Source organism: Lutra lutra, chromosome 11, assembly GCF_902655055.1.
Source record: "Lutra lutra chromosome 11, mLutLut1.2, whole genome shotgun sequence".
Classification (NCBI taxonomy): Eukaryota; Metazoa; Chordata; class Mammalia; order Carnivora; family Mustelidae; genus Lutra; species Lutra lutra.
Genome location: NC_062288.1, coordinates 108,603,265 through 108,625,801, shown reverse-complemented (window position 1 = coordinate 108,625,801; position 22,537 = coordinate 108,603,265). Strand labels below are relative to the sequence as shown.

Below are 22,537 nucleotides of genomic sequence, written 5' to 3'. Positions count from 1 at the left end.
CTCTCAAATAAGCAAATAAATCTTGGAACACTGGAAAAGTAAAGTTAAATTTAAAAAAATATTCTATGGGTAAATGGAATAAAAACACAAATCTAAAGAAAAAACCAAAATCTTTAAAAATAAAATAAAATAAAATAAAGTCTGTTTTGTCTAATATTGGTAGAGCTACTCTAGTTCCCTTATATTTCGTGTATGGCTTATTTTCAACCGTTCTTTTACTTGTAATCTATTTGTATGTTTCAACCTAATGTGTGTCTCCTATGGGCAACATATGATTGGATCTTGTTTCTCTTTTTATCTAATTTGACAAATTCTACCTTTCAAATGGATTATTTAATTTTGATACTATCATTAATATTGTTGGATTTACATCTGCCATTTTGTTTTTATGTTTCTTATTTTTTGTTCATATATTCCACCTTTATTTCCTTCTTTTGCATTAAGTGTATACTCTATAGTGTAACATTTCAATCCCTTTATTTTTTATTTATTTTTTAAGGGGGAGGGGCAGAGGAAGAGGGAGAAAGAGAATCTCAAGGAGACTCCACACCCAGTGTGGAGCCTGACGTGGGGTTCAATCTCACAACCCTGATATCATGACCTGAGCTGAAATCAAGAGTCAGACGGTTAACCACCCGAGCTACAAGGCACACCTGAACTCCTTTATTTTTTAAAACATAATTTTTGTGTTCTTTTCCTAGTGGTTCCTCTAGGGCTTACAATATACATCATAATGCATCAAAATCTACTTCCAATTTATCCTAATTTATACTGAATTTATTCTAGTGAAATACAGAAATTTTTTTCCTATGTATATCTTCATTCTTTCCTTTTTTGTGATTTCTAGTGTTATATATATTATATACATATGTTACAAGTCCAGCAATACATTTTAATAATTATTGCTTTATATAATCTTCTGTCTTTTTGTCGAAGCTGAAAAAAGAAAGACAAGCACCTTCCTGTAGAGTTAGTCATGTGAACCTTTTCATTTATTCTTTTTGGCTTTCTCAAGTTCTTCCTGCGGACCGGAGCTCTTGTTCAGTGTCATTTCCTTACTGTGACATAACGTGGTCCTGCACACTCCTCCACGGTCCGACGTGCGGCTCCTGTCCAGTAGACTACATTCCACTGTGTTGTTGGCTCACAAATACCATAATATATTCATATTATTTTATGCAATTATTTTTAGTCAATCAAAAGAAGAATAAAGAAGAACTATGCAATGTTACCTTATTTTGTATTTACCTATATAATTATCTTTTTAGTGCTCCTTTTGTGTGTACAGATTTGAAATACTATCCAATATCACTCATTTTCAGTCTGAAGAACTTAGTTCTTGTAGGTGGGTCTTCTTGAAACCAGTTCTCTCAGATTTTGTTGATCCGACAATGCCTTTATCCTGACTTCATTTTTTTTTAAAGATTTACATTTTATTTATTTGACAGACAGAGATCACAAGTAGGCAGAGAGGCAGACAGAGAGAGAGGGGGAAGCAGGCTCCCCGCTGAGCAGAGAGCCTGATGCGGGGCTCGATCCCAGGACTCTGAGATCATGACCTAAGCAGAAGGCAGCAGCTTAACCCACTGAGCCACCCAGGCACCCCTTGACTTCATTTTTGAAAGGTAGTTTTACTGGACTTTTTTTTTGGTTTCCACACTTTGAATATACCATCATGTTTCCTTGTAGCCTCTATTGTTTCTGAGAGAAGTCATTATTAGTCTCCCCAGGGTTCCCTTGTTCATGATGAGTCATCTTTCTCTTACTGCTTTCAAGATTGTGTCGCCTTCGTTGTCAATATTCTGGCAGAGATATGTCTAGGTGTGGATCACTTGGCTTTTGTTATTCTCTTATTTATTTTAATGGTTTGGATGCATAGATTAATATTTTCATCACATTTGGAAAGTTGTCAGTTATTATTTCTTAAATACTTTCTCATTTCCTTTCTTTTTCTCTTCTCACTGGTAATCTCCTTGCACGTATGTTCATTCACCTAACGCGGCCCCAATTTCTCGGCAGTGCCGTTTGTTTTTCTTCATTCTTCTGCAGTTATATAATCTCTACTGACCTTTTTTCTTTTTTTAATTTAATTTTTTCGGTGTTCCAGAATTCATTGTTTATGCACCACGCCCAGTGTCCCATGCAATCCGTGCCCTCCTGCATACCCACCACCAGGCTCACCCAACCCCTCACACTCGTCCCCTCCAAAACCCTCAGTTTGTTTCTCAGAGTCCACAGTCTCTCATGGTTCGTGTCCCCCTCCGGTTCCCCCCAACTCCCTTCTCCTCTCCATCTCCCCATGTCCTCCATGTTATTCCTTATGCTCTGCAAGTAAGTGAAACCATGTGATAATCGACTCTCTCTGCTTGATTTATTTCACTCAGCATCATCTCCTCCAGTCCCGTCCATGTTGATGCGAAAGTCGGGTGTTCATCCTTTCTGATGGCTGAGTAATACTCCATAGTGTATATGGACCACATCTTCCTTATCCATTCGTCCGCTGAAGGGCATCTTGGTTCTTTCCACAGTTTGGCGACCGTGGCCATTGCTGCTATGAACACTGGGGTGCAGACGGCCCTTCTCTTCACTCCGTCTGTGTCTCTGGGATAAGTACCCGTTGCCAGCCTGTTTCCAGTGCGCTGATGACTTGTTCTGCCGGCTCAGACCCACTACTGAGATGCTTCAGTGACGTTTTCATTCGGGTTCTTGTAATTTCATCTCCAGAATTTTTATTTCATTCTTTCCAGTAATTTCTCTCTTTGTTCATATTCCCTATTTAATGAGACATTGTTGTAATGCTTTCCTTAAATTCTGTAGGTATGGTTTCATTAGTTCTTTGAACACATTTATAATAGCTACATTGAAGTCTTTGCGACCATCTGGGCCCCTTCAAAAGCAGTTTCTATTACCTGTTCTATTACTCTTGTATATGGGTCACACGTCCCTGTCTCTTTGTATATCTCACAATCTTTTTGTTAAAAATTGACTTTCTGTTTAAAAAAGTTTTAAATACTTCATAGCAACACTCATTACTTATTTCCCCTTCCCTGGGGTGATTGGTTGCTAAGCAGTTTACTGTTTAGTGCCTTGGCTGAACCAGTTCTCTGAAGTCTCTCAGCCAACCCACACACAATGTGCAACTTCTGGTATCTCTACCCCACAGTGTTTTAATCTTCTAGCCTTGTTACCTAAGTTTCACCTCCAAGTAGATATAAGTCACTTTTTTTTTTTAAAGATTTTTGTTTATTTATTTGACAGAGATCACAAGTAGACAGAGAGGCAGGCAGAGAGAGAGAGAGGAGGAAGCAGGCTCCCCGCTGAGCAGAGAGCCCGATGTGGGGCTCGATCCCAGAACCCTGGGATCATGACCCGAGCCAAAGGCAGAGGCTTTAGCCCACTGAGCCACCCAGGCGCCCCATAAGTCACTTTTTTAAAGGCTGTTTTTAAACCCCCTTAGTGTGTTAGATTTTAGAATATTTGCTTTATAAGATGAGCCAGATCAAGGTTCCGGTAGATTCAGCAGCCCCCTTTGTGATTCAAAAACAACAACTTTCCTGCTGTGTCATCACAGGATGGTAGAGGCAAAGGAGCTCTTGGGGGTCTCTTTTGTAAGAAAAGTAATGCCTTCATGAAAGCTCCACCCTCATAACCTAATCATCTCCCAAAGGCTCCACCGCCTAACACCACCACACTGGGGTAAGGATTTCAACTTTTAAATTGTGGGGGAGAACACATTCAGTCTATAGCACTTGCATCTTACACATTCTCCAAAAAAAAAAAAAAATTGTACAATAAATGTCTAGAGTATTTTAAGATTAATCCTCCTTAAAAAAAGGATATTTGCTTTATGATTCTTTCAAGTTTTTATTTCAGAACTGCCACGTCCCAGACTCTAGGAATCAATGTTTCCATGAGAAATGAAAGATGGGATCCTTCCAGGAAATGTAAAATTTTCCCAAATGGTTAAGTTCAAGACTTGTCAACCCATGATTCAAGTTTGGACTTACATTTCAGTTATCTTTTGCTGAGTAAGTATCCTGAGCTTGGTGATATAAAGCAGTTTACTTTGCTCAGCCATTCTGTGGCTCGGCTGTGGACAGGGTGCAGCATGTATGACTAGTCTCAGCTCATCCTGTCTGGAAGGACCTCAGTGGGAAGACTCAAGCATTTGGGTCGACTTGAAAGTCTGTAGCTGGTGGATTTCCAGGTGGTTTGAGGTGGATTTCTAGGTGGTTTGAGCTTCTCATGGCATGGCAGCTGAACCCCAAGAGGACACTTGCTCACAAGGGAACACTAGACAGAAACGGCACAGCATTTTGTTACCCAGCCCTAGAAGTCACCTACAGCACTCCCGCTAGATTCAGTTGGTCAAAGGAGTTACAAGCCTGCTCAGATCAAAGGGGAGGAAACATAGATCTCACTTCTTCATGGGAAAAATGTGGAGAATTTCTAGTCACATTTTAAAAACAGCCACAACTTGTTTAATACTAAATTTCCCTGAGAATTATATCTGTATCTATTACTTTTACATCAACATGGTAAAAAGAAAAAAAAAAGAGGGCCCAGAAATTTAAATCATCGTGGCCAATGCCTACTGAAGCTTCATCAGAAATTACAGTACTAAGCCATTATCAGATGTCTTACCTCAGCAATGATTGCTTTTGCAGAGGGTTTGCAAGCCAGTCACAATTTTCTGAAAAAATTAGATACAGGACAGATGAGTTTTGACAGGCCACCCAAAGAAGGGAGCGGAAAAGTGCGACGTGCAGTCTGGCTTCCCTTGGGGACGACATGCCTTGCACTGAGGGCCCTCGGGCAGTGAAGTGTGCACCTGGGGGTCCCAGATAGCTCAGAGAGGAGAAAGCAAGGAAAGAAACACAAGAAGTCTCAATGACCTGCTTCAAAATTGTGCCCGTGACCGACCCTGGAATCAATGAATATTTTCCTGCATTCTTGAGTGGAAAATCTTCAAATGTTAAGAAACTAGACTTTCTTCTGTCTGGAAAATAAAATCATAAATCCTGGTTGTGCGTGTCAGTCCACCCACAGGAGATTGAGAGCCGTTTTCCTTGGCTTGGTGTACGAGAGTTTCTGGCATAGAGGAGGAATCCGGCATGATAGTGCTTTCCAGGGACCCTTAGTCTTTCAGGAAGAGGGAAAATACCAAGATTCAAACCCCTTGTTTTATTAACAAGGCCCGAGAGGCAACGTGACTTGCTGGCAATCCCCCGGCATGAGGGGCAGTTCCAACAAGGTCCTTCTGTCTGCAGAACGGAGGAGGTGGGGAGCATTGCTGACAGCCAGGAGCGACAGGGGCCTCTAGGTCTGAGAGTCGAGATGTTTGCTGTTCAGTAGCAGCTGTGTTGGGCCTAAGTGGGTTGGTTAGGAAGGAAGGTTTGCCAAGATCTAGGTGAAAATTTAGAAGACACATTAGCAGCGTTGGGGGTTACCCTCCTCTGTCCCTAAGTTGCTTTATTCATTCGTTTGTTTGCTTGTTTGACTCACTCCTTTGGGTTGAACAACTTCTTTGGGTTAAACTCACTCCTTGGAGGCTGCTATATAAAGCCAGAAGTAGAAGGTCACCTGAGTGGCCTGCCACATTAAGCTGTGACCACCCACTAACAGCTTAATGCTTTGTGGGATTGAAGCCTGCCCAGGACAGGGATCTTGGGGGAAGAGGACGGGGATGGTTAAGTGCTCTGAGGGAGGCGGGGAACACCAGGCGGGCTCGCCCACAGGGAGAACTGAACAAGCGGCGAGAAAGAGACCAAGAGCCTTCATGGGACACTGAGCCATGCCTGGAGCAGCAGCAGCAGCGAAGACCTACTGAGGGCCTGCACTGGGCCCGGACCCTTCTAGAGTTTCCGGGTGCTTCATGTCATTTAATCTTCACGCTAACCTGTTTCGGGGACACTGCTGTTATCTTCATGGTGCTGCTAAGGGCCTCTCCTGCTTTCTAGAGGTTAAGAAACCTCAGCAAGTTGACACACAGGGACCAGATAGCGTTGGGGTAACCCTAGGTTCATGCTCTGGGTCAAAGACCATGTTCTACTGCCAACACAGTGCAAACTGGATGATTTTCCCTACTGCCAACTCTACAGACTATAATGTCCCAGAGAATGATCTTCGTAAGTGACTCTCACGGACATCCCATGTGACAGCCAATGCCACAAGAAGGGCAAAGCAAAGGGACACATTCGGCATCGTGCAAACCCATTTCCACCATCAGCAAACCAGACCAGAGTGCCAGGCCTAGCATCAGACTGGTTTCATTTAGCAGATGTTTCCCCAGAATGTGTTCCAGGATGTGACAATGCTAGGAACGGACAACAGCAAATCTCTTAGGGCCAACAGCCACATTCCTGCACAGTCCAGCTGCCCAGACATCTTGTGGGTATTGGCTGGAATGATTAACTTCAGAACAGTTGCTTCTCCTTCGTGGTCTTTTTCCCTCGGCCCCTCTCCCTCGGACATACCCCAAGGAGGGCCCTGCTCTGCCCATAGCATGGGTTTGGTGTCCGAACTGAGTTTTGGCTACAAGCTCAAACAGAAAAGAATAAAAATTTCTTTTCAAAATGTCTCTCTCTACTGGAAATAAATGAATCTTTAACTTGGGGGAGGGTCTTCACTGAGTCCTAACAGTTGAAACTTGTTGTGTGAGACTAAAGCAGCTCTGAAGGGAGGAGGACCCCAGAGGTGAGAAAAAAGGCAGGACCCCCCCTCCCCCTGCCCCATAAGTGAGACACGCAGGAGAGAGTTTCATCTGAACCAAAATCAAGTAAGATTTTACATCAGGAGTCCGGAGGTTCTGTCCGAAATGCCTGAGTGATTGTCTCCACTTCATGTTAGTTCAAAACACCAGATTTGTGATGAAAGGAAAAGTGCTGACAGGAAAAAAAGAATGTATTTTGATTTTCAAATATAAGGTAGAAACAATTCTGATGTTCTGAGCTCATGCTGGGTAGGAGTCACCATCGTGCCCCACTCCCTCGGCACTGCCCTCTCTGGGGCATGCCTGCCTCAAGCGATTCCAAGTCTCTACTTGGGACTCTGGTGCAGAGTTCCACCCCAGGAGCACCAGGGACCCATGGGACCTGCACGGTGACTGCCTGGCCTTGGATGAGACACTTCTGAGGCACGTTCTACATCACCTCCCAGGGATGCCAGTGGGACTGAGCCCCAGGTGCCGACAGCAGCAAACTGCTTGTAAATGACCCTTCTCTTCCCTTCTCTGGTCCCCATGGACCAGAGCCATGGACTAGCCCCTCAGCACATCCCGATTAAACCCCTTGCCCAGAGTCCGCTGCATCACTGTTCGTGATATGGAGAGAAAGATGTAGCTCCCCACGGACGGAGCCAAGAGGGCTGCTATGAAATGGTGCCTGCTGTTTTCCTCAGAGTATTTTCTTTGGCTTTCAGTTTTGTCACATTTTCACTGACTTCCCTTGAAGTCATGCGAAATGTCTAAAATATAAAGGAAAATCCACCAACTGGTTGAAAAGAATCCAAAAAGCGAAATGTTAGCGATCTCAGTCTTTCCCCAAACAGACTTCAGTGGACACCATTATCCCCTTCTATTCATAAAGACCTGCCCGGAAACGGAAATATTGAAAGAAATATTTTTTATTCAAAGGGAAGAGAATATGAAGCAGCAAAAGTGCATTAATAAAGGTCATATTGACCTGTTTTTTAATGGACTTCTTTAATCTCCTGAATCTATCCTTAATTTACTCTGATTCCCTTTCCTGAAATTAAGGGGCTCGCCACAGGCTGGTTCATCCATTTGGGTGCATAAGAAATCAATGGTTCTTTTTAAGAATAGTTATTTTCTCCAAGAAGAGAAAGAAAGAAAGAAGAAGAGAGAGAAGGAGGGAGAGAGGGAGGAGGCAGGAAGGAAAGGGGAAGGGGAAAGGATGGAAGGAAGGGAAGAAGGGAGGGAGGAAGGGGGAGAGAAGAGGGGAAGGGGGAAAGGGAAAAAGGAGGGAGAGAGGAAAGAAAGAAAACAGGTTTATGGTGTTTGTAGCAGGCTGGGCTGGGTCTTGTCTCTAGATGAACAAATGACATGTTTTCTAATGATGGTCTCTGGATAATTGAGGTTTTCTTCTCTGATGACCAGGCAAGGACTTGAATGTGGAGTCGTGGGATTCTCTCTCCCGAGAACAAGCGAGACCAGGGCCCAGCAGGGAGGCACCCAGGCTTGGCCCTTGCCGGGCAGCTCCCGCCACGGTTAGTCCATTCCACATTTGTCCGAAAGTGGCTGGACGAGCCTGTGGGCCACCAGGGTCAGCCCCGCTCTGGTCCATCGGAGGGCAGAGGTTCAGCCGGGACCCGTTAGATGGCTCGCTCCTGCCGTTGTGAAACCCAGAAAAGAGACATCTTAAAACCAGGAGGGAGTGGGAGGTAGACTTTAAGTCATAGCCCCTGACGGGAGGAGACTGGGGCTGTGTATCAGGCCTGACCACATACTACATCTGTGTCCCGCTCTCTTCTGTTTCCTTGTCACTCAAACAGGAATACTAGTAACATTTACTCAATAGGGTGCGATGGGGTTGAATGAAATACTCATGCACAGCACCTGGCTTCCTGGCTCTCGGGCAGGCGGCCTGGAAGAGCCAGCAGGTGGCTGGGGAGGACAGTCCCCTCTCGGAAGGGTGCCGCCCTGCACTGCCCCTGCCCGGAGCTGAGAAGCTGGACTCAAAAGTCACCATGGAGACATCTGTGAGCCCATATGCCGCCACTTTGTGCCCGGAGCAGAAACTGGTACTTGAGCACGGTCCTGGGACAGGTCTCCAGACGCGTTTGACAGAGCCTTCTCAGAAGCTGCACCAGCCCGTCTCAGAGGGGACAGCAGAGGAGAGGAAATCTTGGAGAATCGCGACTGTGCTCCAGGCCCTCATGCCCCACGGTCAGGGGAGTGGGCAGCACGGGGTCAGGAAATCAGTCTGGAGCCCTGTGCTCCCCAGAAAGCGCCTCACCCTCCAGCCAGCAGGCGTCTGCCCTACACGTGGCAGGCCCTCAGCCCCTGTGGCTTTTTACCTGGTGGTGCGACTGCGGAGCTCCTGGGGGGACCTGGCACAGGCGACGGCATCGTGGGGTCCACAAGCTCCTATAATCCAACACCAGCACCCACACACACGGTCTCTGGAGCAACGATATGAAGGGCCTCCCCCAAGCCGCCTGCCCCCATGGGCAGCGTGGGAGAAGCAACACAAGGCCCATTTAGGCGGCTGACTGCTTTTTCAGGAACTCTTCCAGCTTCTCCACACGCTATTTTTAATCCTGTCAAACACATCCGACAAGCTGGAAGGACAGCACAGTCCGTAAAGAAAATTAAAGCGGCTATGAGCTGTTTGAAGGATGGAACATCCTCAGTAATCAGTTAAGTGCTCTCAGTTAAAAGAAGGAACACTTTCCGGGGAATTATGGGCCGGTTTGTGGATCAACAAACCTCCCATTTCTGCAGCCTCGTGGCGCCCAAGTTGGCGCATCAAGGCCTTTGAGTCAAAGCTCAGTACTAATTTCACGTACCATCTTCCCATCCTCACCGTGTCTCGAATTCTAGCTACTCACCCTGCGTGACGAACGGTCTAGTTGAGGTACGAGAGCGAAGTGTGGTTTTCCTGCAACTATCGGACGTCTGTCCGCCCCAGCAGACGGTAAGCCCCGTGCACTGGCAGCAAGTCCCTGGTTCTCGGGACGTCTTTCACACCCGCTAAGTACATGCTCATGCTCATACGTGAGAGTCAGTTGGACCATGAGGTCTCCCATCTTTGTGATCACCTGAGGATGGGCTGGTAGGTGGTGGAATGGTGCAGATGAATTCATAGCAAATATGGCCAGGTGGGAAACAGGGGCGGCAGAAATGTGGGTCATGGCCCGAACGTGGTGAGTCTACAACCCAGCTGGGAGGTGAAGCCACATGAGCAACAGCTCTAGACACCTCACCATGAGGTTCAATGTCAAAAAAAGGGACACGGGCTCCAGCCATGGTCTTGGTCCTGGACGGTCCATCAGACCAGGCCCAACCAGTGTTCTACTTATCACCATGTTGTAGCTTTGACACAACTGTGCTGGATGGTGAGATAGGACAGTGATGGGGGGTGCCATGAAGCCCCCTGGTTTCTGGAAATGTTCTAGCTCTGGTCCCACTGGGGCACACATACGTAAAACACACATTGCGCAACCTTTGACTCAGCTTTAGAAAGTAAAGAGGGAAAATGTGCTTCAAAGAACAGACATGTGCACCATTTAGTTGAATCCAGAAACTTGTGTATTTCTGGCAATAAACCTTGCTGGCACCTGGGAGTACCATCACCAGCTGGAGAAGGCAAGGAGACAGTGGTGGTTCTGGAAAACACACCACCAGTTGCTTCTGGACTGAAAAGCTTGAAGCATTTATTGTCTCTTACCCACCTGAGCAGGGACTTTTTCATCTGGTATTTTTAAGCTCAAAATTTGTCACTAATGGAATAATTCCCTGGAAGACAAGTCTTGCTTTCTGACACTTTTCTTTGATCCACATTCAGTGAAAGCATATAAATCCCTGTTTCCTACAATTTGGGGCTGAAGAGCATTGTGTCAGCTGGAAAGGGAACGTCCCAAAGTCTTTTGAAAATCTCAGCACTGGAACGAGAGATAAAATCGTTCAGCTTCTCTGTGAGGCATGTGGTGTATGCCCAAGTGCGTGTGCACATGTTTTTCCCTAGAAGTCTGAGCTAGCACCACGGTGTCCGCCCCTGGTGGGCAGAGACAAGCCTGCGGTTGGTCACACTTCCTAGCACCTGGCTCGGTTAATGGCACAGTAGATAGACTAACAAATGTATGAATATTATGAAACTTAATATAGGCAGAAACTACATAAAAAATTAAACCAAGGAAAATGTATTTCTACAGGTATATATTGTTCCATTAAAAACTTCAAAAATAACTTTCATTTTTGTTTACAAAGTAATTGTTCAGAAACTTTAGCAAAAATACACAGAAATAGGAAAAAAAATACAAGAGACCCAGATTAGAGCTCTGCATTTTAGTGTACAAAATTAGCACAAAACTAGCTCAACTGAGAGTAAAGTCACAGGAAAATTTTGAAGTCAAAATTGACAAATTCATCCTCAGATCGTCTCCCTCCTCATCTCCCCACTCTCCCATGGCTCACTCTCCATTTTTTTTGCATGACCCTCCTCACTACCCAATATAAGGCTCCCACTTCCCACCCAGTGTCTCTGTTTCAATGCTGACCTTGGACCAGGAGTCCTGTCCATGGAGCTCCAGGCAGCCGGGCTGGGGTCTGTGATGATTGAGAGATGGTGGGTGACTAGGGTCCTGGGTCACTCTTTGCTGTGTCCCCTAGTAGTTTATTGTTAAGAAATGCCTCATGTGGCCATCTTTCTAATGATAGAAGAATCAACTAAGTCCAGTTATGTTGTCCAAATAGCTCAGAAACTTGGATCTGTGGTTTGAAAACCATCAATATGCAGCCGTCGGACACCTGTCTGTGCCCTTGGACCTTGGCAGCCTCCACAGGCCCCCTCAGGCAGGGCTGGTCCAGGCCTCGCATCTCTATGAAGCAGAGTGCACCCGGCAGCAAGATGAGGGGCCCCCACCAAACCAAAACGGCCAAGTTAAGGACCCCTCTAGACTGTGCGAGTCAGCTTTGTCCCCCTCTGGAAATCAAGACAATCAGTCCGACCTCCTTTAGCCAAGGACAAGTGTTGACCGGGCACACCTGCAGCGAGGCAGCCCAGCCCATCGTGCCCTGATGGAGACGGGCCCCCAGCTGCCCAGGGGCCCTGCACGTGCCCGCTCAGAAGGCACTCCAGCCAGTTCATGAATTGTTTGGATAGTAACGCACAAATGGACAGCACATCTCCATGTATGCATTTCGATGCCAACAGGAGAGTAAAACACCCGTATGTCTTAAACAACTCCGACACCGCAGATGTAAGAGGCCCCTTGGACCTTAGCTGTGCAACCTCCTGCCTTTCAACCCCTCCTGGGTCCTTGGAGTCCTTGCCTTCCCAAACAGGCCCCTTCTGCCCCGCCTGCCTGGCCTTGCCCGTTAGCAGGACGCCCCACAAGAGACAGTCCTTCCTGACCCATCGAAGCCTACGGTTGGAAGACACCTTAACCATCTCCTCCCATCTCAGCTTTCTGCACATGTCTCATGCAGACCATACTCTGGGTTCTTCAGCCTTGTCATGTGGCGATCACGTAATGTCACCTACGTGCAGTGACACACCACCAGCATCATCTTTTAGTCCCTGTGTCATTTTCTTAGATTTAATATCTGCTCCTCTGACTTGTTATGGTTGTAAGCGAGTTTCCAAACTAAGTTTCTCAGCTGCCTTGAACTTAGCCCTCAAGAGACTTACAAGCGAGCTTCACAGCAGAGCAGGCAGACCCGAGCGGGGACAGCCCGGCTGCAGACAGACCTATACAGCTCTCCTGCCCTTGGCATTTGCCATGCAGCGATTCTCCCAGAAAGGTCGTCTCTGGTAACTGAATGGTCCCTGGGATGTTTTCCTCTTTCAGATGAACTGACACTGGTTTGCAGGGTAGGACCAGCCAAATAACAGAGTTTTCACTGGTTCCCCGTGTAAACACAGTCCTGAACTATTGTCTTCTACAGATGCCTAACATAGAAGAAAGGAAGGCATTTCTAGCTTTGACAGCAGAGCAGGTAAAAAGCCTCATTTTGTTCTTTTAAAGACTGCAATAAATATGAAAATGCAGCTAACTCTAATTTTTAAATATCAATTTAGCTTGCTTTCAGAGTGTTGGAGGTAGTCAGAGTCGTCGACTAGCCTGCTCAATAACTCATTCTGCAAATGAGGAGACTTATGTCCCAAGAGGTAATGATCATGGAGGGTTGTCTGGGAGGCCTTCGGCAAAACCGAGGTTCCCAAGGTTCCCGCACCTCAGCTACCACAGGATGAAAATAATCCCTGGGTGCTTGAGTCCGAGGGAGCAGTGTTCCTCACCTGCTGTTACGTGACGTCCAGCCAGCCGGGTGCAGCCCTCGGGAGCGCTCTGTGCTAGGAGCCAATGCAGACCCTGGCCCCTGGCCCCTCCCCCCCCCCCTTTCCAAGCAGGCAGGCAGGACCAACAGAATGGATGGAAAGTACTGAAGGACAGAGCTTATGCAACACTACTGTAATGAAAGGACATTAGTGCCTCTGGTCTTGTGTTACAGAAGTGTGAGCATAGAAGAGCCCTCATGGGCGCTCCATCCACGGATCCTGGGGGACGTTATCAATTCTCCAAGGACAGTGGAGTAATTACTGATCCTTCCCCTTCATTTTAGAAGAAAACTTTTATTTATTTTTTTAAAAGATTTTATTCATCCCCTTGACAGACAGAGATCACAAGCAGGCAGAGAGGTAGGCAGAGAGAGAGGAGGAAGCAGGCTCCCCACTGAGCAGAGAGCCCGATGCGGGGCTCGATCCCAGGACCCTGAGATCATGACCTGAGCCGAAGGCAGAGGCTTAACCTACTGAGCCACCCAGGTGCCCCTAGAAGAAAACTTTTAAACCAAGTCCCGTTTACCAGTTTACTTCTTAATTCTCATTTCTGCTGAATAGGTGGTTAAAAACAGGAGATCTTTATTTTGTGTTCCCTTAAGCTGTTCATTTTTTTCTCTTCTCCTTAAAAAACAGACACAAACCATTCTGAAAGGCAACGCAGTCTTTCAGATCCTGACGTTCGCAGCGCTCCCTGGCATTGTGACGTCTTTCCCCCTGTGGCCAGGGCTGCTTTTATAAAAACAGGTCAGACAGGCCTCCAGACCTCCGACACCCCTCACCCAGCCCACACCATCTTCACCCTAGAAACACATCACTTCTCTTCCAACTGTGAACAGGTTGCCCCAAGCCATTTTGCTGAGTTTCGTCAGGGGGCTTCTTTGTGGTAAAGACTGTTACGTGCACTGGGGGATGCTCTGGACCTGCTCTCACGGGTGCTCGGGGTCCAGGAGCCGACAGTCGGAAACCCTTCTCCGTCCCATCACCCAAGCAGGGCAGCACCACCTGGAGAGGGCACCGGCCGGAGGCACATTCTGCACATTCTGCACGCTCCGACAGCCCAGAGTCAGCTCGCGATTGTGGTGGGTGGTGGAACCAGGGCCCAGCCTCAGAGGGTGGAACCTGGAGGGGCCGGGGGAGTGAGTGCCAGGGGAGGGGAAGCACCAGAGCAGTCTTACCTGTAAGGGGTCCACACATCTGAAAGCCTGGCCCTGCCCCCTAGACCCACCATCCTGGCTATAAAAAGCATTAAATCCCTTGCGCGAGGCTTGGGTCCCTTAGAGCAGAAATACATGGAAGTCAGGACACTAAGGCCATTTGTGAGCCGGGAAGAGACGAAGCCCTGGGAGAGTCAAGCTTCCTGTGGAGGAAGCTGCTGTTTGAGAGCCCGTGGGAGAGGCAGGAGCAGAAAAGGACAAGAGGAGGAGGGGCCGCCCCTGAGCCCTCGGGCTCTGCCCTGCGGGAAGCTCCAGAAGCCGTCAGTGCCCGTGGGCAAGGGCGCGCGGGCAGGCAGCGGCTTCAGAGCCCTTACTGCACCGCTGAGGGATAATCTGTGTCAAGACACAAGAGAAACGCAGAACAGGGCTGCAGAGCCAAAGAGAGTTAGAAGGTGTGTTGAAATGGTTGCTGTTTTTCCCCTTCTCTCTTGTGGGAAATAATGCACTCCCTGAACTAGTTCCAAGGATTTTAGACCAAACGGAGTGAGTGCAGCAGAAGTAAAAGGCAGTGTTCAGGGGAAGTCACTCTGGTCTGCACATTCAGCCTTTCGGGTGGAATTTATTAGCTCCGTAAAGTCAGCCTGCCGTGGAAAATATTAAGGTTATAAGTACGGAGGCTTTCCTGGCTTAAAAAAGTAGAGAAAATCTTGTCATTGCTTTATCAGCTAACGTGCTGATCAGTAATCAGCTGATTTATTCTACCTGAACTTAACCACATGTTGAGTAAATAGTGGAGTCCACCCAATGTACACTCTGGAAAATACTTTGAAAAATAATCCAGTACATTTATAAAAATATGCTACATTCTACCCTACCTCTGTCCACCCTAACCTCTGGTTTGTACTTTTTTTTTTTTTTTAAGAAAACAGCTTTCAATAGATTTCTAATTTCTAATTCAGCATGTGAGGAAGGCATCACTCCTGTCCTCTCAAGGAGAAAAAGCTGAAGAAACTGAAAATCAAAAACGTGTCTTAGATTCATCACAGAGTTGAGGTCAGAGAGCAAACCACTGCTCCCAGAACTGGAGAGACAGGTTGATACAGAGACTCACAGCTTCCATGAGCAGGATCCCAGGAGCAGAAATCTTTGTGGAAACCGGTGCGGGGGCGGGAGACCCCAAGCTGTAACTGATTAACTGATGAATTCACTGTGGACAAATCTGCGAGTTAAAGCCTGCAGGAGAGCCCAGGCCTCGGGGGCCTCACAGTTATGACTTACCTCCAGGTATGGTTCTCACGGTGAACATCAGAGAAAAATCCCTTCATGCTTCCAGCAGTGGGGGAAGGGAGGAACCCGTTTTTAAAAACATAAGAGTCCTCTGTTCTTAGTAAGACCTGCCTCTTAGCCGGGGGAACCGGCTAACCCTAACTTGCTGGGTTTCTCCGAGCCTAACCTACGCAGAGGAAAGGGAGTTACTCGACTGCAGCCCACTCTACCCATTCTATCCCACTGAAGGGGAAGAAAAACCTGAGAAGTTCTAGTGAAGTCGATGGTCCAGAGGCACAGACTCCCCAAAAGACAGAGACCCAACACTAGGACTAAGCAGCCCTCCCTTCCCCCACCTCACCTCTGCACATCAGTAAGATTCCTGTATAACAACAGGGAAAGACACTGAGAGGACTACACATCTCGGACCTTATTTTAAAAGTCCCTAAGAAATCCAGAGACGGCAGAGCAGAAAATAACAAGGTACCGGAGAAAACTGCAGCCTGTAATATCAGTTACAGCAAACAGCAAATACAACCCAACTCCTAGCCAGATAAACATAAAAACTAATACCAAAGGCCCATTCACCTCAGTTTCTTTTACCCGGCACATTGTGTTCAACTTCTAACAGAAAAATTACAAGGCATACTAAAAGACAAAAATCACAGTTTGAAGAGGCAAAGCAAGCATAAGAAACAGACTCAGATATGGCAGAAATGTTGCAATTATTAGACCTAGAAATTAAAACAACTATGATTCATATGCTAAGGACTTTAAGGGGAAAAGTGAACAACATAAAAGAATCTATAGATAATGTAAACAAAGAGTGGAAATTCTAAGACAGAGTCAAAAGGAAATGCTAGAAAATTAAAACACTATTAACAGAAATGAATGCATTTATGAGTTCATCATTAGACTGGCCATTACTGAGGAAAGAATCAGTGAGCTTGAGGAAATGTCCATAGAAACTTCCAGAACTATAATGTAATGAGAAAAAAAGAATGAAAAAGATGGAACAAAATGTCCAAGAACTTTCCAGAGCAATTTCCAGAACAAGAAATTTCCAAGAACATTTCTCTGTAATACACACATAGTGAAAGAAGGAAGAAAAGGAAAAAGAGAAGTCAAGAGAAGAAATATTTAAAACAATAATGACTGAGAATTTTCCAAAATTAATGGTGGGAAACAAAAATCCAGGAAGTTTAGGGAATACCAAGCAGAATAAGTATCAAAAAAATCTACACTTAGACACAGGGATGAAATGGGGGCAAGAGAGACAGGCAGCCCACACCCCTATTAAACATTCAGTCTTCTTCATGGTAGGGGATGTGAGGGAGAAAAGCCATGTGAAATACAAGTAACAGAACATATGGAAGGGAGGGGGCATGTGGTGGCTCAGTCAGTTCAGCGTTCAACCCTTGATTTTGGCTCAGGTCATGATCTCAGGGTCCTGAGATCAAGCCCCACATTGGTCTCTGCACTGGGTGTGGAGCCTGTTTGAGATTCTCTCCCTCTGTGCCCCTCTCTCCCTCTCCCTGCCTCCATGTGGATATATGGAAGGAAAAAGAGGAAGTGTACATCTGGGCAGGTATGGAAGGGTATGAGATATTTTGACCTCACAAGGAAGGTCAGTGTGACTTCTATGCTTTCATAGTATGCTGAGGAAGCTGACGTTCAGAGACCGTAAATAGTTGATCGTGGAACACTCAGCAAGCCAGCAGGAGAGATAAGAGTCTAGCACCTAACTCTGAAGCCCACACTCTCCCCATTGCACCAAACAAGAGGTATTGAAGGTCATGTCCTGAAGAGCCTTAATGTTGTCCTAAGGAGCTTGGGCTTAGTTCTCTAATGGGTGGAAGTACTCATATTCAAATTGCAGAAAATTAAGAACAGAGAAAATCTTGAATTAAGCCAGAAAAGGGGGTTGGGGGGAGGAACTTTACATATAGAGGAGTAATAAATAAATAAATAATAGAATTGGATTCAACTTCTCTCCAGAAACCATGCAAGCAAAAAGAAAAGGAGTGAAATGTTTTCAAGTGCTAATGGAAAAGAAACCTACCAATATAGTATTCTGTATCCATCAAAAGTAACCTTCACAAGTGGAGGAGAAATAAAGACTTTCTTAAGCAAATATAACTGAGGGAATTTACTACATGTAGCCCTGCCTTGCTAGAAATATTAAAATAAATTCTTCATTGAAAATGAAGATGGTATAGGTTAGAATCTTGGATCCCCATAAAGAAGATTGTTAGAGAAGGAATAACTGAAGGTAAAACTAAATCTTGGGGTTTTTTTTTATTTTAATCCTAATTGATCTAACAGATAACAATTTGTTCAAAATACTAATAGAAGTGCTTTTTGTTATAGCTTATGGACACATAAATTGAATGACAAATTTTAAAGGACAGAAGGATTTATTGGGGATACTCTGTTATAAGGTAGTTCTTCTACCTATAAAGTGGTATAATGTGGGGGTTTTTTACACTTTAAGGAAAAATTTACTGAACGGGACATTTCCATGCATTAACAGATACCCCAAGAGACATATTAAAGTCTCAAAGTGTTAGAACCAGAGGAGGGCTTGAGAGATTGTCATGGCCAACTTCTTTATTTCATAGATGGGGACTTTAAGGCCTGAGAGAAAGCGATGCCAGTCCCCAGATGGGTTGCAAGCCTGGAGCTTTTTCTTCAGTGTTTTTTCTTCTCCTGCTCTTTGTCACTACATCTATACAACGATGTGTCCTTTTTCGTGGTAGTGTTTTTTGAAAATGGATTTGAATCCAACTAATCAAAATCTGTGGGATACAGGAAAAATAGGACTTAGAAGGAAGTCTAAAGCATTGAAAGCACACATTAGAGAAGATGAAAGATAAAGTCAGTTATCTAAACTTTCACTTTAGGAAATTAGAGGGGCAGAAAGTAAATTAAGTCCAAAGTAAACACAAGAAAATAAAGAATTAGAACAAAAATCAATGAAATGGAAAACATTAGTGAAAAATCAATGAAACCCAAAGCTAGTTCTTTTGCAAAGTTCAATAAAATTGATAAACTTCTAGGCAAGTTCATCACTACTGATCACTATTAAAAGGATAATAAAAGAGTATTAGGAATGATTCTATGTCCATGAATTCAATAACTTAGGTAAGATGAAATAATTCCTTAAAGAACACAATTTACCAAAACTCACATAAAGAGAAATAGAAAATCTGAATAAGCCTGTATCTATGAAATGAATTAAATCAATACATAATAACCTTCCCAAACAGAAAATAGTGGGCCCAGATGGGTTCACTGGTGAATTTCACCTAACATTTAAGGAAGAAATTGTACAAATTCTCTACAATCTCTCCTAGAAGATAGAAGTAGAGGACTACTCCTAATTCACTGTATAAGGCCAGCTTTACCATAATACCAAAACTGGACAAGAACATTGTGAGTAAAGAAAACTGCAGACCAATATCTCTCATGATCATGGATACAAAAATACTCAACAAAATATTAGCAAACTAAATCCAACAATTTATAAAAATACTTATACTGTACAAACTTGGGGGATTTTTTTCCAGGTATATAAAACTGATTCAAAATTTAAAAATCAATTAATATAATTTATCACATCAACAAGCTAAAGAAGAAAAATCATGTTATTACATAAAATAGATGTGGAAAAAGCATTTGACAAAAGCTAACACCTATTCATGATAAAAACTCTCAATAAAGTAGGGATTGAGGGGACCTTCTTCAATTTAAAAAAGATTGGGGGGGAGGGAACTCTACAGTTAATATCATACTTAATGGTGAGAAACTAGATACTTCCCTGCTAAAATCAGGCAGGCATGGATATCCCCTCTACCATTACTATTCAACATCATAATGGAAGTTCTAGCTAATGAAATAAGACAAGAACAAGAAATAAAACGTACACAGACGGGAAATGAAGAAATAAAACTACCTTTGTTCACAAATGACATCATTGTCTATGTTGAAAATCCCAAAGAATCAACAACACAAAAAATCTCCTACAACCAATTAGTGACTATAGCAAAGTTGCAGGATACAAGGTTAATATACAAGGTCAGTTGGGTGCCTGAGTGGCTCAGTAGGTTAAGCCTCTGCCTTCAGCTCAGGTCATGATCTCAGGGTCCTGGGATCGAGTCCTGCATTGGGCTCTCTGCTCAGCAGGGAGCCTGCTTCCTCCTCTCTCTCTGCCTGCCTCTCTGTCTACTTGTGATCTCTCTCTGTCAAATTAAAAAAAAAAAAAAAAGGTCAGTTGCTTTCTTATATACCAGTAATGAACAACTGGAAGATAAACTTACTGTTAACATTAGCACCAAAAAACGTCTGATAACTTAGCTATAAATCAAACAAAATATGTAAAAGATCTATGTGAGAAAAACTACAAAATTCGATGAATGACATCAAAGGAGAAATAAATAAATGGGGAGATAGTCCATGTTCATGGATAAAAATATTCTATGTTGTCAAGAGGTCAGTTCTTCCCCAATTAATCTATAGATTCAATGCAAATCCAATCAAAATGCCAATAAGCTATTTTGTGGATATGGACAACTGATTCTAACATTTATCTTGAGGCAAAAGATCCAGAATAGCCACACAGTATTGAAGGAGAACTGAGTCAAAGGACTAATACAAATCTAGTAAGACTTTAAGACTTAATTTAAAGCTCCAGTTATCAGGACAGTGTTGAAAGACTATGTTAAAAGACAAGAGAGTTAAAAGACTAGACAATAGACCAGTGGAATAGAATGAGAACCCAGAAATAGGCCCAGACAAATACAGTCAACTCATCTTTGACAAAGAAACAGAAGGAATTCATAAGGAAAGGACAGTCTTTTCATTAAATACTACTGGAACAACAAACAACAGTACATCCACATGCAGAAGAACTGAATCTAGACACATATCTTACACCTTTCACAAAAACTACCTCAAAATGAATCACAGACCTAAAGGTAAAATGCAGAACTATTAAACTCCTAGAAGATAACAAATGAGAAAATCTAGATGACCTTGGGTTTGGTGATGACTTTTTAGATACAACACCAAAAGCACAATCCAAGAAAGAAAAAACTGTGAGTGGGACTTTATTAAAATTAAAGATTTTTGCTCTGTGAAAGACACATTAAGCAACTGAGAAGACAAACCATAGACCAGGAGAAATGTTTGCAAACCACCTATCTGATAAAGGACTAGAATACAAAAATTTCCAAAAATATTTTAAAACAACAGTAAGAAAACAAACAATACATTTTTTTAATTGACTAAAGATCTGAAACAGACACTTCACCCAAAAAAGATATACAGATGGCAAATAAGCATATAAAAAGATGCTCTTCCTTATATGTTCTCAGGGAAATAAAAGTAAAATAATAAGATACCATTACACACCTCCTAAAATGGCCAGAATGTGGAACACTGACAAGGCCAAACACTGGCCAGCAAGTGGAGCAACTGGAACTCACACTGGTTGCTGGTGGGAATGCAAACTATGCAGCCGTTGTGGAAGAGTTGGGCAGTTTCTTACAAAACTGAACATATTCTTACCATACGATCCAACAATTATACCCCTAGATATTTATCTGAGTGAACTGAATACTTATGTCCACACAAAACATCTATTCATGAATATTGACAGCAGCTTTACTCAGATTGCTAAAACTTGGAAGCAACCAAGACATCCTTCAACAAGTGAGTGGATAAACTGTGGAACAGATGGACAGTTGAATGTGCTAGAAAGAACTGAGCTAAGAAGCCTCAGAAAAACACGGAGGCACCTTAAATGCAGGCTGGTCTGTGAAGGAAGCCCACCTACAAAGGCTACACACTGTAAGAGTGTAGAAGCGATCCTCCTTTGATAATGCTGAATTTGTATGTTTCAGCTGACACGTGAAACCTTTTTAAAGATTTTTCTCAAAGATCTGAAAAGCTGGGGCGCCTGCGTAGCTCAGTGGGTTAAAGCCTCTGCCTTCGGCTCAGGTCATGATCCCAGGGTCCTGGGATCGAGCCCCCACATCGGGCTCTCTGCTCAGTGGGGAGCCTGCTCCCCCCCCCCGCCTCTGCCTGCCTCTCTGCCTACTTGTGATCTCTGTCTGTCAAGTAAATAAATAAAATCTTTAAAAAAAAAAAATCTGAAAAGCTATTAGCCAGGATGTTTATTTAAAAAAATGTAGATGCATGCGTAGAGCTAAGAAGCTGCTGTCCATGTATGATTTAATAAAAATAATTTTAAAGGGGAAAAAAAGAACACTGGCTGGAAAGGTGATGGGGATATAGGAACCCTGTCCTCCCACCCAGTTTTGCTGTGCGCATGAACTGCTTGAAAGACGAAGCTGTTTACAAAATCACACTTTCCAGAGGCAGCTTACACACACTACCATGCTTCCTTTACTTTGGGGGCCTCCCCAGGGACAGACCCTCTTCTGAAGGTCTCTGGGCCAGGCTCAGCAGAGAGCTGGAAGAACATTGAGGGTGGCTCAGCCAATTATGTCAGCATTTAAACCCAAAGGCCAGAGAGCTGTGATGAGCACCCCACATTTCAAAGTCAGATGCTAGACCATCGACAGGAGGGTTGCCAAGGTCTGTTCCAAGCTGAATTAGAGAAGGAGGCCAGCAGGGCAGACTTAGGGGAGAGACCCCACTGTGCTCAACATGGCCCTTCTCCACCAGGGAGCTAGGGGTGCTTCCTCTCCCCCGACCCAAGTGAAGTACCTCAAGACCCATTTGGGGAGATCGGCCTGTGTCCTCTGAAGGAAGCAGCAGTGACTCTGATGCCTGGGAAGTCTGAATGGGAGGTTGCATCTGGCTGGCTGCCTCTGTCTGGAAAACAAAGGGCACGTTTTTGTCTCCTTAGCCAGCTGTCGCCTCCCATGGACCATCTTCAGACGGACCTTCAGGAGAATGGTCTGGAGAGGAAAGACGATCCCAGTGGAAGGGAAAACACCCTGAGGGGCACCCTTTGCACCCAGAGGGCAACAACTGTAAGGTCTCGAGGATGGTGGGGGCACAGGAGGCCTGCAGACCTCACTGTGCTGGGGAAGTAGGGCTTCCTGACTCTTCCCACCCTCCCTCTGA

General features: G+C 44.6%; 1 long non-coding RNA gene across 1 annotated transcript in view; it reads right to left on the bottom strand.

Moving 5' to 3' along the window:
• Positions 1–1,075: 1,075 nt before the first annotated feature.
• Positions 1,076–22,537, bottom strand: part of LOC125080916 (uncharacterized) — a 32,662-nt gene continuing 11,200 nt past the window's right edge. Inside the window, exons 2-3 of the long non-coding RNA XR_007121538.1 lie at positions 4,645–4,693; positions 1,076–1,109 (exon numbers count right to left, since the gene is read on the bottom strand). This is a non-coding gene — a long non-coding RNA (uncharacterized LOC125080916). The remainder of the gene's footprint in view (positions 1,110–4,644; positions 4,694–22,537) is intronic.